The sequence below is a fragment of the Chroicocephalus ridibundus genome, chromosome 6, assembly GCF_963924245.1.
Source record: "Chroicocephalus ridibundus chromosome 6, bChrRid1.1, whole genome shotgun sequence".
Taxonomy (NCBI): Eukaryota; Metazoa; Chordata; class Aves; order Charadriiformes; family Laridae; genus Chroicocephalus; species Chroicocephalus ridibundus.
Genome location: NC_086289.1, coordinates 71,192,938 through 71,206,840, shown reverse-complemented (window position 1 = coordinate 71,206,840; position 13,903 = coordinate 71,192,938). Strand labels below are relative to the sequence as shown.

The window sequence follows — 13,903 nt, the reverse complement described above, 5'->3', positions numbered from 1 at the left end:
ATACGCCTCGAATGGCTCTGGACCCACACACACGCAGATAAGTCCCATTAAAACTTGGCCACGCTGACGGTCATTTCAGAAATAACACACGCATACCCGCATCCTTTCCTCGCACACTCCTTTCACTCACTGACAAACGAGATGCAATAGCAAACGGAGAAGCTTTTCTCTTTTGCTCAGATTCAGTCAAAGGGAAGCTCCCGAGATCAGCCATCCGCAGCTGCGTCTGGTGTCCGCGCGCTGGGCAAAAGCAGCTGGGGGAAGGCAGAGAACGAGGAAGAACCAACAACCAAATGGGAAGCATGGGGACTAAGGAGAGAGACAGGAGAGCAGCTGCAGCTCTGAGCGTTGCTTTCAGGCAATCAAAGAATAAAGGAAAGAATAAAAACAGAGGTTTCAAAACTGCTGGTTGCGAGGAGGGTAATCAGCTGGCCGCGCTTTGGCTCTGGCGAGGCTTTTTCTGCTGTGTGGTGTGATGTGTGCTGGCCAGAGCGGCAGGAAGGGAATGGAGCACCGTGTCATCCTGTGGTGACACTTTCTGCTGACCAGCAGTAACCTGGGAGAGGTCTTTTCCGTTCTTGTGTGGGAAGAGAGGGGCTGCAAAGAGACTGCTGCGAGGGAGGGAGGACAGGGAGGTAAAGCTAAGCTGGGGAGAAGGAGGAGCCTGGTAAGAAACTGGGAAAATGATGGCATTTGCCTGGAAAGCCACAAAAAATATCACAGAAATCAGGGCTGGAAAGGAAATCGGAGGTGACGTGGGGTCCTCTATCCCACCCAAAGACAGGGTCATGGACATCCTGGCTGTGTTGGGCTGCGCAGGGTTGCTGTCTGCAGGTGCCCAGAAGGTCACTGCCAGCGATGCCGTTCCTGTCAGGGGTCACTTACATTAGACAAAACATTGGCTTCCCAAACTGACCCGAAGCGGAAGGATTACACCTTCCATTTTTACCAGCAGACATTTGTTCCAGTGTTTAGAGAATTAATAGCTTCTCTCCACTCGAGGCACACGCTGTACCCGGGAATGGGTCCTGTTAGAAGTTACAGCATGCAGCTGTAACGGAGACTGAATCTGACCCTCGCCAGACACCACTGGACATGAAACCGGTTTGAATTTGATGGCAAAATGGTACGAATACAAATAGAGAGAGGGAGTGCTTCCGGAGAGAACCGAATAGGAAGAATCAAGAAAATAAAAATGCAAATATCTTGTATTCCAGCTATTCCAGCTATCCCCCAAATGCAAATACCTTGTATTCCAAATATTCCAGCTATCCTCAAAAGCAGCTTCGGGTATAAAATATATCCCGCACCCGGTATCTAACTCCTCCCAGCCAGACCACGCAGAGGGCTGGACACCACAGCATGCTGCAATGCATGAGGCGTTATTTCAGTCCTAATTCTGCCTGTTCCGGGATTACAGTATTAGCACCCAAACCTCACAGCACGGCTCAAGGGGAAAAAAGAGGGGGAGTCCCCCGCCCCGCGTCCCCGGGGAGAGGAAAACCCTGCTCTGGAGGAGGCAGCCAGGGGAGTTATTTTCCAGCAGCCAGGAGAGTTATTTTCCAGCAGCCAGGCAATCTAGGGGGGGTGCCGCCGGCAGCCCTCAGGACACCTGAGCAGGCAGGGAGGACTCGGTGGGTGGGGAGGTGGCCGTGGGGGTGACAGCCCCGTGGAGGGAGGTCTCCGGGGCCCGGCCCGACCACCGGCTATTGCCGGGCGGTCACATGCGGCAGGCGGGGAGAGCGCGGAGAGGGGGAAGCGCTGAATAATTGAGGAGCTGCAGCGCCCTCCTCCCTCCCTCCATCCCTCCCTCCATCCCTCCTCCCTCCATCCCTCCGCCCTGCCTGCGCGGCCGGCAGCCGGGGCCGGCGGTGCCCAGCGCAACCCCCCTCCCCCCCCCGCCCCCCGACACCGCCGCCGGCTGCAGCAGCGCAGCCGCCCCCGCCGGGGTGCGCGCCCGCGGCGGCTCCGCAGCAGCGCCCGCCCGCTGCCCTCCGCGCCCGGCGGTGAGTGCCCCGCAACACCGGGGAGGGGAACGGGGATGGAGGAAGGGGTGTAGGGGGCGGCGGGGCGGGGGGAGAGGCGCTTCCCGCCCTCCTGCTCGGAGCTTCCCGGGGTGCGGGGGGGCCCGGCTGCGAGGCCGGGAGAGGTCTGGCCCGGCGGCCCCATGGAGGAGGGAGAGGGTGAGCCTTCCCCCCCCGCCTCGCACACGGTGCCGGCTTCTGCCCCCCTCGGTGGCCGGCGCGTCACGGGGAGCACCCCGGCTCCTCCAGGCCACGGGGGACCCCAACCCGCTCGGGCATCCCCGGCCAGGCTGCGGCCCCGTGTTTACAAAGTGTGGGGCCACTCAGGGGCGGAGGAGAGGAGGTGGTGGGGGCGTCAGGGCTGACGGCATGGGATTGATCGGAAACGGGAAGGGGGGTGTGGGGGGGGGGAGAGTGAGAGGGGGAATAGCGGGTGGCCTGACCGAAGAGACAGCTCTCGCAACACGTTACCGCGCAAAACACGCGAGGGGAAGGTCGGGACGCTGCTGGGGGTGTGTGTGGGGGGCGGTAGGGAGAAAAGAGGAGCGGAGAGGGAGGAGGGCACGGACGCGGGGGCAGGATGGGGCGGGGGGGGGGCGACGCGGGGGCGGCGGGGCCGCGGGACGGAGCCGGGTCACGCGTGGGGCCGGGCAGGCGGGAGGGCGCTGTCCGCGGTGCTGAAGCCCCGACGGGGCGGCCCCGGGCACAGGCGGCCCCCGCCGAGGCCTCCCCCCCTCACGCCCCGACGGAGGCGGCCTGGCCGGCGCACACGGACCCCGTTAAACGGCTCCGTGCTCCCGCCGGCGCCGGCAAAACTCCCTCTGACTTCCAGGCTGGTAATGGAGTTGGTTTCCTCTTTACGTCACCCCCCGAGTCGGTGCCGTTTATTGATTCCGCACGGGTATTTTCGAACTGCCTAATACCAACCGTCTGCCCGCCTCAGCCCCGGGTGGGTGTGCTTCAGCATCGCTGTATTGAAAAGCCTAATCTCTTTTCTCAGAATTGCTTTCCAGCTCACGTTTTGTGGCCTATTAAATGCTAGTTTATACAGATTGACTTGGTGCCTTCCTGTCAGAGGCTGTATGGAGAGAGCTCTAGTATAGGGCTTCCTACATCAACTCAGGCTCGGGGAGGCGGGGGGTGGGTAGGAAGCAGTATTGCTGTGGTCAACCCTAGAGAAGACTTTTAGCTCAAAAGGGCCATGTCTGATTTAATCTACCATATTAACTAATTAATCTTCCCCGTGTCCCTAAGTAGTAGGCAAGTAGATTTGAGCATGCCAAGGCATTTGTTTAATTGCCCAAAAACTGTCATGAGACTGAAAGTCTGATTGCTAAAGATATTTACATGTGTTTATTTTATTGGTACACATTGCTGAGGCATATGACTTACCATAGTTGAACAACATACTGTAAACAAACAAAAAAAAAACTCAAACAAGCCAAAACCAATACTGGAGTGAAAAGTTACCTAGATTAAACTGACTAATTGTGTGTTCTTAAAAGAAACTGCTCCATGGGGAGCCCTTGTTGTATGAGAACTGAGAAGTAAGGGGTTCTCGCGGGGATGCAAGGCCCAAGTGCTGTTTCCCATTTTCATCGGTTAAAGGTGCTGAACTTTACGAACAAAACAAAGACTGATGAGTAGTAAATTATGTCAACCAAGAATCTTGGGTCCTCTCAAAGTAAAGCCAAACATACAGTACATATCTGAGAAGACAGGATGGAGGCAATATCTGCAATAGGAAAAGCTGTTGAAGACGACTAAAGGAAAAAAACCCAACCTTTGTTCAATTTCTGCTCAGTAAGGGGAGATGTAGGAAGAAAATTTTATCTTAGCCCTTGGAAACTGAGACTGCTAGAATACAGTAGACATAAAATGACAATAAAATTGGAAGTAAGTAAAAAGAAAAAAGAAAAGCCTAAGTAAATAAAAAGAACAAAGAAAAGCCGAAGTCTGTCAAGGAGTGGAGAAAGGCCCTTACAATGGAGGAGCTACAGCACCTGAGCAACTCATTTCATTAAAAAGAAGGGTGGGAGGCAACTTGGTTCTTATATCTAAGAGCCTCTACAAAAGGAAATTACTAAGCACTGAGTTATTCCTCTGTCTGCCAAAGAAAGGCACAGCATGAGCTAGTGCCGAGATGCTAAAGCCAAAACATTCTGATTTAAGTGAGGGATCGCATTTTTGAACAGTGGAGGGCTGATGACCTGATGAAGGAGCTATCAGAAAATCTGCTGGATTCTCCATCTGTTTATGTCAAGACTTGATGTCCTCCCAAAAGATGCAACTTAGCCAAAGCAAGTCACTGGGCTCCCTGCAGGAGTAATTGCCTAAAAGCTAATGGCCTGCGATTCAGACAAAATGAATTTGGTGGAATTAATGGTACCTTTGATCCTCAATTCCCCAAGTTAGGCACAGAGATGTACAACTTTGCTCCCAGGTGCCCCAGCCTTCCCTCTAGACAGCTACAACATTCCCAACGGATGGGATATTTGGCCGCATACCAAAAGCAGAACAAATGACTGTCCAACTCATATTTCGAATCCCCCAGTTTTCCAACTTCTTTCATTAACTCTCCCTAAAAAGAATTTCTTTCTTTGTGCATATTGCGGTAAAGTGAAGCAATTTAAAACATAAATCATTCTCCTTAGTGAGTCAGTCATGACTCCCAAGTCAAGACATATCTTACCCTTCTCTAATTTTTTACGATCATATGAAAATAACGAGAATTCATTCTTTATGGAACTTCAGAGTCTCAGATGGGATCATATCAGAAAGGATTCCAGCCCAAAATATTTTAAAGCATATATTTATAGGCTGACTTGACACTACTTCCTTCTTGAACACAAGACAGTCTGTTTTCCCAGTTCTGAAATCACACACATATAATAAGATTTCATCCATCTTCCCTTGAAGGCAACAGGAGTTTTTCTAGAAAATTCAGTGAGAACAGGATAATCTCTCAATGACTGAATTAATGGTTTTCCTGTGAAGCCCTGTAACATTCAAGCAAATAGGATGGCAAGAATTTACACAAACATAAATACAAACCTAGGCTCTTCATAAAAAAAAAATAAATAGAAAGGATAACAGAGTCTGTAACAGAATATACTTAGTCCCTCTGACTTCTTAGCCCCCAAATAATCAAAACTTTGCTTTCGGGGCACCTGAGCTATTAAGATCATCATAATGTATATGTTTAAGCAACATATAGTCATTGGATTATTAAGACGTTTTAAAAATAAGAATGTAAAAAAGAACCAAATACCTCTTCATCTGTGTGTGGTAGTGGGATCCCTAAGTCACACAAAAAAAACCCCACTAGCAGGTGGGTAGCATTTCTGTCTTTCACGTTGATTAAAAAAAAAAATTAAAAAAAGAAATCGCTTCCAGATAGTTGCTCTCTATAAAGTATAAACCTATGGTTGGGCCTCAACTTGTCATTCTTGTGAGAGACAGTAGATAGAGGGATGCAAAAGGATCCAGAGTCATCGAACACAGTAGGCATTTTTAAGCTACTTCCTATGGATGTGAAGAGCTGGGCAGAGTCTCGCCTCACTCCAGAGTGAATCTGCTGAACTCATTAAGCCTCCCACACTGTAAATGGGAGCAGATTCTAACATAGATCCACGAGCCACAGAGATTCCTAAAACATTTTTCGTTTACAAGCAATGAGATGTAGCTAAGCTGCAGTTGTCAACTGGAAACTGCCTTCTAGTACCGAGCAATTTTTCTCTTGTATATGTTTCCTCGGCTCATGGAACAGCAGCCCTGCCTCCAGACTGTGCGGTCATCGGCACGGGGCTGGGCGTTCCAGCTAGCGTTGACTCTGCCGCCACAGCCCATCCCTTTCTGTCACCAGGCTGGAACATGCCTAGGAGAAAACTATTTTTTCCCTGCAATAAAACTGTCAGAGCGAAGCCCAGGCACTTAGAAAACAAAACCAGCGAGGTGGAGCCACCCAGCACGTGACTCCATTGTTTCTGTTCCTCTGCACGGTGACTGTATCAATAATTTACTGAAATACGTGATACCATAAATTAAATCTACCTGGCAGGCGAACAGAAGAAGAGCTTTTGCGGCGCAGGTTTTTCAAGTACCATGTCCTAATTTTGAGAGGACAGAGTTACAGGATCAAGTGGTTTGCCGCCTGTAGGGAAATGGGTTACTGCAAGTGCCTAGGGGGGTATCTGCGTCAAAACTTTAGGTAAGCATGTAAAAAAACCAAATGTGTGGGTTTGAGGGCAGCCCCTCTCAGCAGCCACTGACTCGGGCTTGTTGGGGACCGTGACTTGAGTTGGTGGCTTGGTCCACTCCTCCTGCAGGTCCTCAGCTCCCTGTGTGTGGCTGGGTATTGCTCCACGAAGTTTTTTAAACAAACATGAGGATGGAGGCAGCCCCCTGTGTTTAGATGCCGCTTGCACATCTGGGCACCTTCCACCTGCAGCAGCACAATTAAAGTTTATCTTTAAGCCGTGCTTAAGAATATTATTGAAATGGGTCTTAACGAAGAACCTCTTAAGTAGTACTAAATGAGCAACTGTTCGCAGGTGCCCAGCAATATCGGGGTGGCCTCCAGGTAGGATCTGAACACTCTGGTCTGGTAGTGAAGGAAACGTATGCTTCTCCTGCCTGTCCTCCATCCTTGGCTGGGAACAGGCAGAAAGCACCGGTGTCGGGTCTCGCACCACTCCGGCCCTGCAGCGAGATGCTCCAGAAGCATCTGGGTACACCAGTGCCTCGTCTAAGGCACCTGGGCAATAGCAGGTGCGTTCCACTCATTAACCGGCTGTGGGAGCAACAGGGACCAGGAGATGCACAATTAATAACTAGGGTCACCAGCTCTGCACAAGGTAAATTAAGACAGAAAGAAGGGATATGCCAAGTTCCTTTGGCTGAGAGCTCCGGCACAAATAAGAACTACAGCAATAACGTTTCAGCAACTCGACTCTCCGCTCTTAATTGCGTGCGGGCACCTCAGTTGAGTTACACTTGCCAGGCGGGGCACCTCGCCGTGGGGAGACTCAACTGTAGCAGGGAGACAAAATGTGTTGCCTCTGTGGAAGAGGTTGGGTTTGGGGGTCTCACCGGTAAGGGAGGCTAAAAGCAAGTATGCAATTAGCTGCCAGGTCTTCAACGGCAAGCAAATTTTAAGCTAAAGGTAATCATGTTGGCTCGTGCTGCTTCCCATGCCACACAAGGGCATCTCCGGCCAGCGTATGTGCAACACTCAGGAATATTCTAATACCTTAATTTTTATGCTATTAGCACTCTTAAGGACTTATAATTCTTCGGTTAATTCTGCTTCACTAGTACCATCCTGGATGCTGATTTAGTCTTAGACGTGCGTTCATAACTAACTCACTGGGAAAGGTCAAAAAGCCCGCACGCCACAACGCCGGGTATTACTCACGCTACAGACCGCTTAGGTGTTGCAGGGCATTTGCCTGACTGCTGATGATAAATGACTAAGCACAGAAACTATTCTAAATCATCTTCTTTGATCGACTTGTGCTCACATTACTCATATAATCGGTTGTGTTGAGATGCAGGAGGATTACTCATGCAAGGCAAGGATTTTTTTGTCCTAGCAAATAAGAAGAATAAATAGCCGAACATGCCATAAGAGCAGCAGGAGCTGCTGTTCACTTCCTTGGAAGTGCGTTGAATCTACCTCACACTTCTGCTGAGGAATTTAGCGACACAGGCTACAAGCAGCCAAATTATTCCGCAGCTCTGGGCTCCCTTTTTCATATGCAAAAAAAACCCCCCCCCGTTGATTTGCATATACTACTATCGCTTCTTCTGGAGTCTTTAGTAGGCTGGGGATTGAAGAATGTGTCTTCCCAGCTTGTTCTGAGGGAAGTATTTCTTTGAGAACCTGTCCTGCATTAATTAGCTGACAACCAAAATCCTGGAAATGGGGCAGCGAGGCATAATCAATTACATTTGTATAACCGCTGATGGAACACGATAACTAATTAATGAGACCATGTGCACACACAAAAGAGAAATGCATTTGAAACCCGGCAAGAGCTGAACTGCATTTGTAAGCCTGATGTGTTTACAGCGTAAAAGACCAGTTCAGACTCCTATTAAATTATTACAAAAAAAAAGGAAAGACTGCTGGTAAGTGAGAGTCAGCATTGAGAGGAAAAAAACAAACAGTTTCTCAGTGGGGAATTAAGGATATCTAGATATAAACATCAATCTTCAAAATAAAAGTAGAGGCTTAAAAATACTGAATTTTCAGATCCTGTACTTGATACATAAGTAATTTTTTTTTTCTGGTTTGGACAACAAAGCCAAAGTGCTAGAACGGTACTTTACTAAAAGGTTTAATTTGTGTTTTTGCCGCTGAAATTCAAAATGCTACCCAGAAATGAAATAAGTTGTCATAATGATGCATCGGCCCGACTCTCGCAACAGTAAAAATCCATTTTGTTTAGAAAGGCTCACACATTAATAAATAACCCGTTCTGCCTGGAGCAAACTGTAATGGCTTTCATTCTGTGGTGTAAAAGTATGGATCCATGGAGGAAGAAAAAGAAAGCTCAACCCGGTAATTACAGAGATTTCCTCCTGCACGTTGTCAAAGCAAAGACAGTTTTTAAATGAGCATAATTCTAGAAGAGACTGTCTGGTAACCCGGGTCTAAACATTTCAGTGATACAAAGGCAGCCCTTGTCCACTCCGACTGTGAGAATCATTACAGAAAATGTGTATCTCATCAAAGCAGTAATTACTGAAAGTATAATCCACTGCCTAAAAATAGGAGAAAGGCCAGAGTAGCAAACACGAGGCGGCAACCACCCCGCTGATGCCAACGGCCATCGTACTGCTAGAACAATATATACCTAGCATTGCAAACAGGCAACTCGCTACGATCCAGAGGAGATATCATACTACCAGGAAGATGCTTTTTCCTCTTGTAACAGCTCGGGGTCTGGAGCTGCTGCTATCAAAACCAGAGGGAAGGTTGCAGAAGTGTGTGCCAGCATACGAGATGAATCTCTGTTCCTGGGCACCCGGCTCGCAGTGTTTTAAACGCCTGAATTTCAGATGTCGGCACATTAGTCCTTGAAACAGCCTGAGCACCCAGACCTGTGCCCCCAAAACTTCCTTTAGGAGTTTCATGTGTTCGACCGTGCCATGGCTCGTGACTGCAGAAGGATGGAGGAAGCCACATCCCATAGCCATAAGCATCGATATCAACATCTGTATTTCAAATGTAAAATCATGCAGCCGCCACAAATGAGCGCTTGAAGGTGCAGAGAGCCACAAGGGTCCTTCTGCAGGTGCCCATGGGCAGGTACAAAAGCAATATTGTTTTCAACAAGGTACATCTAGGGGAGTACTAATAGTTTTTAGCGTGGTTTCTCTTCCACTTCCTTAGAAAGCCCAACTGAATTAACCACTCGTGCACTCTGTAAGGTAGCTGCCTTGTCCATTTCACTGATGGAGGAACAAATTTACTCATTTCATGTGGTTTCACCACTGTCCTAGAGGGAGCCTGACAGAGCAGTTCCAAGAAGTTCCTGGTTCCCCATCTCCTGCTCAGCTCACCCATTGATTTGTCATTTCCCTGCATTAACAGTATCATTACGGGTTTTTAAGGCTTTTACTTTGCCATCTCAAGATAACAATGACAAACTAGACCTTTTTGGAAATGTGCAAATTGATTATACCTCTTTCTCCATAATTCTCTGTTGTTTTTTTTTTTTTTTTTTTTCCTTTCTGGTGATTAAGTAGCTTTTTTGCAAACACAAATGGAACACTTCATGCATATTGCATTATTTACAGCTCGGCACTCACAGACTGTTGTATCTGTCATAAGTACCCTGCACTCAGCCCTGAGCCGCTCTGCATCATGAGGAATTGTTGGTGCCTGGACAAAAAAGGCAGAAAACAAGTGGAAAACCCAAATGCCAGGCGTAGGACTGCACAAGGGAGGAGGACAGCAGAAAACCTGATGTCCTGGGGAGGTGGATTTACTGTCTAAGGGGAGGGGACACACCTGCAGGGATGCCCATGAGCATCTCAGAAAGGATTAGATGGATGAGATGATCTCCAGAGGTCCCTTCCAACCTTATGATTCTATGATTAAAAGGTCCCCATCCCCTGCAGGCTATAAGTGCTACCTCCAAATGCATCCAGGAGGAGGAAAACATTGCTCTCTCCATCCCCGGAGCTGTTTCTTACTAGTCTGACACTGCAGAGGATCCCAAGGAACCCTGGCAGCCTGGACTGCCAGCTTGCGAGATTGGCGTGTAATTAACCTTGGCAAAGTTTAGAACAACCCAGTACCAAGGGATCTGCTGGCCTTCACCACGACCGGCTCCAATTTCATCCCCATGGCACTTCAGTTCCCATTTGTTCCTCGGGCAGGCGAGCACCGGGCCACCCAAACCTCCTCATTGCTCACCTCCACGAGCATGGTACCCAAAGAGTGGTGCTCAAATACTGGCTTGGGTATTTAGCTTTGGAAACAGGACCCACCGGCTGGAGGTTTAACACCTCTCCCATCCTTCTCTCCACCTTTTCTCCCCTTATTCAGGCAGTCCAGTCTCTCCCCAGAGATGGCAGCAGTTAAACCAATGCACTGTATCACCCCTCTGAAGGCTGGAGAAGGGCAAGAAGAGTCATCTCTTTGTACGTGCTAATTATTTTACTGGATTACATGTCTATGCTCTTTTGACTCTTGCACGAGAGACTAGAATACAAAGTTTAAGGACTCCTGAGGGCTGGCTCTGGATGCATGGCACTCTTGCCTTATGTCTTTGGTCAAATTAAGTATTTCCTCTTTTATTTTGCTTATTTGTCAAAAGAAGATAGTGATGTTTAGCCATATTACAGCAGTGCTAACCATTGGTAAAGCACATAAAGTAACCCAGATGGAAGTAATACAGAAAAATGCTGTTCAAGCCCTCCACTTCCATTTTGCTGTGAAGACAGAGAAAAAAAATCCCTGAATCCATTTTTTGAGTTGATGCAGCATAGAAAAATCGGTCTTAAACCTGAGATGCATCGCTAGTTTAATTTAGCAAGAATTTCGGTTTAAATTAACCACAGCTCCACTTGCATGGCTCAAGCAGAGGTAAAAATGGAAAGATTAAAAATAAAGGAGCCCAAAATTAACAGTGGAGGCCCAAGGCCAGATTGCTGAAGCTGGACCCACGTGAGCAGCGCCGGGACTGGCAGGGACCAGCTCTCGCTGTCGGCTCCATGCCTGGCCTCTAAATCCCTTTAAGGAGGGCTGATGATGGAGACGGAGCCAGCTTTTGCGGTGGCAGCCCGGCTGGGGATCAACCCTGTAAAAACAAGCACGTAAAAATTCCGAATCAAATTCCGCTCGCAATGAAAACATGTGACGTGACGAGCAGCCCCGGCAGAAGGCAACCCTCTGGTCCGGCGGCCGCCGGAGCCGCTGCCCGACTCCCGCTGCGCCGCATCGCGCCGCTGACGTCATTTCTCTGCCTGCTGTCGGGGCCGTAATGAAATTCAGTAGCTCGGGTCTCTTCGTACAAGTCTGCCTTGCCATTACTGAGCTGGTGATTAAAAGAAAAAGAGGGGAGCGAGCGGGGAAGTCAGACCAGCATCTTTCTTTCTCTTTCTCTTGTCCTTCATCTGGGATTGCAGCGGGTTTGCTGCCAGGAGCCGCCTCTTGCATCGTCTTGAGCTGCATCTCGCATCCCCTTGAGTCTTCGGGGCTCCCTTTGCCCATGGGGGATGCTGCAGCCCAGCTCCGCACGCAGCCCCCCCGCAGAGCGGGCAGGGGCTCTGAGGGCTGCCGCTCCTGCGCTGTCAACATCTGTATTACTATTTCTGAGGTCCGCAGCAGGCACCGCCTCGCGGTTTGATCAGAACCTGCTTCGACCCTACGTTTCTGGGGCACATCTGGGGGCCCTGGGCAAGGAGGAAAGGGCTTTCCCCATAAAAACCCCTACAGCAAACCGGGCGCTGCTGTCCCCTGTGCCAGGGCCATCCCCACCCAGCTGCTACCAGGGCATCAGCAAGTTTTTCTCTATAATAATTACCTCTGTGAGCCAGGAAAACCAGAGGAAGCCAAACCTTTTCCTCTTTAATGAGCGCCCCTGCCTGGTTTCCATCAATGCACCGACAGGAGCTCTCTTTTTTCAGTTATCACCATCGATGTTCTGCCTCTTGCTGCATTGCCAGCATTTTTTAATAGAGGTCTTTGCTTAAGCATACTCCTGTGGGCTCCTGGACGGAGGGGAGTCATTAACAGAAAAATCAAATAAGCCATCCCAAAGCACAGATGAGGCTTTGGGAAGCTCCCCTAGCTGGAGCCGCAGGGGGTGACGAGGATGGGCGATGCTGGGGGGCATTGCGCTGGCACGGGGCAGCTGGCAGAAAGCAGCTTTGATTTGGAATCAAATCAACCCACCCAGACACTACGGAAGGTCTACGCCTGTAAATACCTAGGCTTCTCCTTCCGACTTGATTGCTGTTTTAGTTAATTTACCCTAATGAAGGAGAGTGTTTCGGTACAAACAGCGGTTGCTAACAAGCGTGCGGTGGCAGCAGCAAGCGGCAGTCGGGGAAAACCGACCCAGGCTGCCGGATGATGGAGAGCTGCGCAGCTCCGAAACCCGGCTGCAGCTTCCCGAGCCGGGCTCGCCCCCTCCGAACCACAGCTCCCTTGGGTTTCATGGGTTTATAATGAAGAGAGCAGGTAAAAACCACAAGTAAAAACTCTCCTTCCCTCTGGCTGCGTGCTTCTAGCTAGCCAAGGTTAGTGGAGCAGAGCAGAAACGAACCATCTCTCCCCCATGCAAATCATTGCCATCCATGAGGTATTCTTTTTTTTTATGGCTTTAAGTGGAGTGAAAAGATGTTTTCCAAGCTACAGAGCAGCAATATGCTGATCCCGCTTAAACATCTGGAATAGTTTCGAGTGATTGCTTTAATTGAATATAGCGGCAATTATAGAGTCATTTCGTTTCAGATGTTTTGGAGGTTTTTTCCCCTTGGTGCCTCAGGAGGGGTTATGTGAATGCCAGGGCTGTGCTGGGCAGCCCCATGGCAATGGGCAGCCACGCAGGAGGACCTGGCCCCAGCCGAGCCTCAGGCAGCCGGAACAGCTCAGCAACCTAAATCTGGGCACATCACAGATCCACCAGCCAGTTCCTCCTTTAAACCATTTAAAATATCTAAGTTTTTTATTATTTTAGCAGTTTAAAAGTATTCCTGGACAAGGATGCCATGTCTTCCCTCGAGGTGGTTTGCAATGCTGGTGAGGAAGTCATTTCTGTACCCTGACATGCCTTAAGAGAGAACTGAAATCAGTCATGTTCAACTTCCTTCAGTTTGAGGGACGCACTAATTTTTCCAGTGTGGATGTGGATCCCTCCAGTGAGACTGGAGCATACACCACCTTTCCCAAACCCTTCGTCGGCCTCCCATGGACACCACAGACAAGATGATGAAGAATTGCTGACCTCAAAGCCCATCAGTCCCAGCCCCTCTAGAACACAGGGCAGGTCTTCCCATGCCAAAGCACAAAGCTGGTGATGGGACCAAGGACCATCCTGCAGCCTCAGCAACTCCATCCCACCTCGTCTGGTGGCCCAGCAACTCCTCTGTGACAAGCGCAGACTTCTCAAAAACATCCGGTAATGGTATAAAGACATCAAGAGACACAAATCAGTTCTTCCCAGTGTCCATCTCTTCCCATAGTTACTCGCCCAACTTTTATTTGTCCAGCCTCAACTTCCGCCTATTGATTCTGATTATGCTTTTCCTTACAAGAGTTAAGAGCTGACTCTTCAGTATCTATTATTTTCACCTTGCGACAGGTTTTTCGCATGAGTAAACCAAGGACAGGTTCGCTTGGGAAAGATATTTTCTTGCAG

The 13,903-nt window shown here is 49.3% G+C and overlaps 1 protein-coding gene across 1 annotated transcript in view; it reads left to right on the top strand.

Annotated features, from left to right (window-relative positions):
* Positions 1-1,866: 1,866 nt before the first annotated feature.
* Positions 1,867-13,903, top strand: part of SLC7A14 (solute carrier family 7 member 14) — a 34,499-nt gene continuing 22,462 nt past the window's right edge. The window contains exon 1 of the mRNA XM_063338740.1: positions 1,867-2,006. The gene's annotated coding sequence lies outside the window, so the exon portion shown is untranslated. The remainder of the gene's footprint in view (positions 2,007-13,903) is intronic.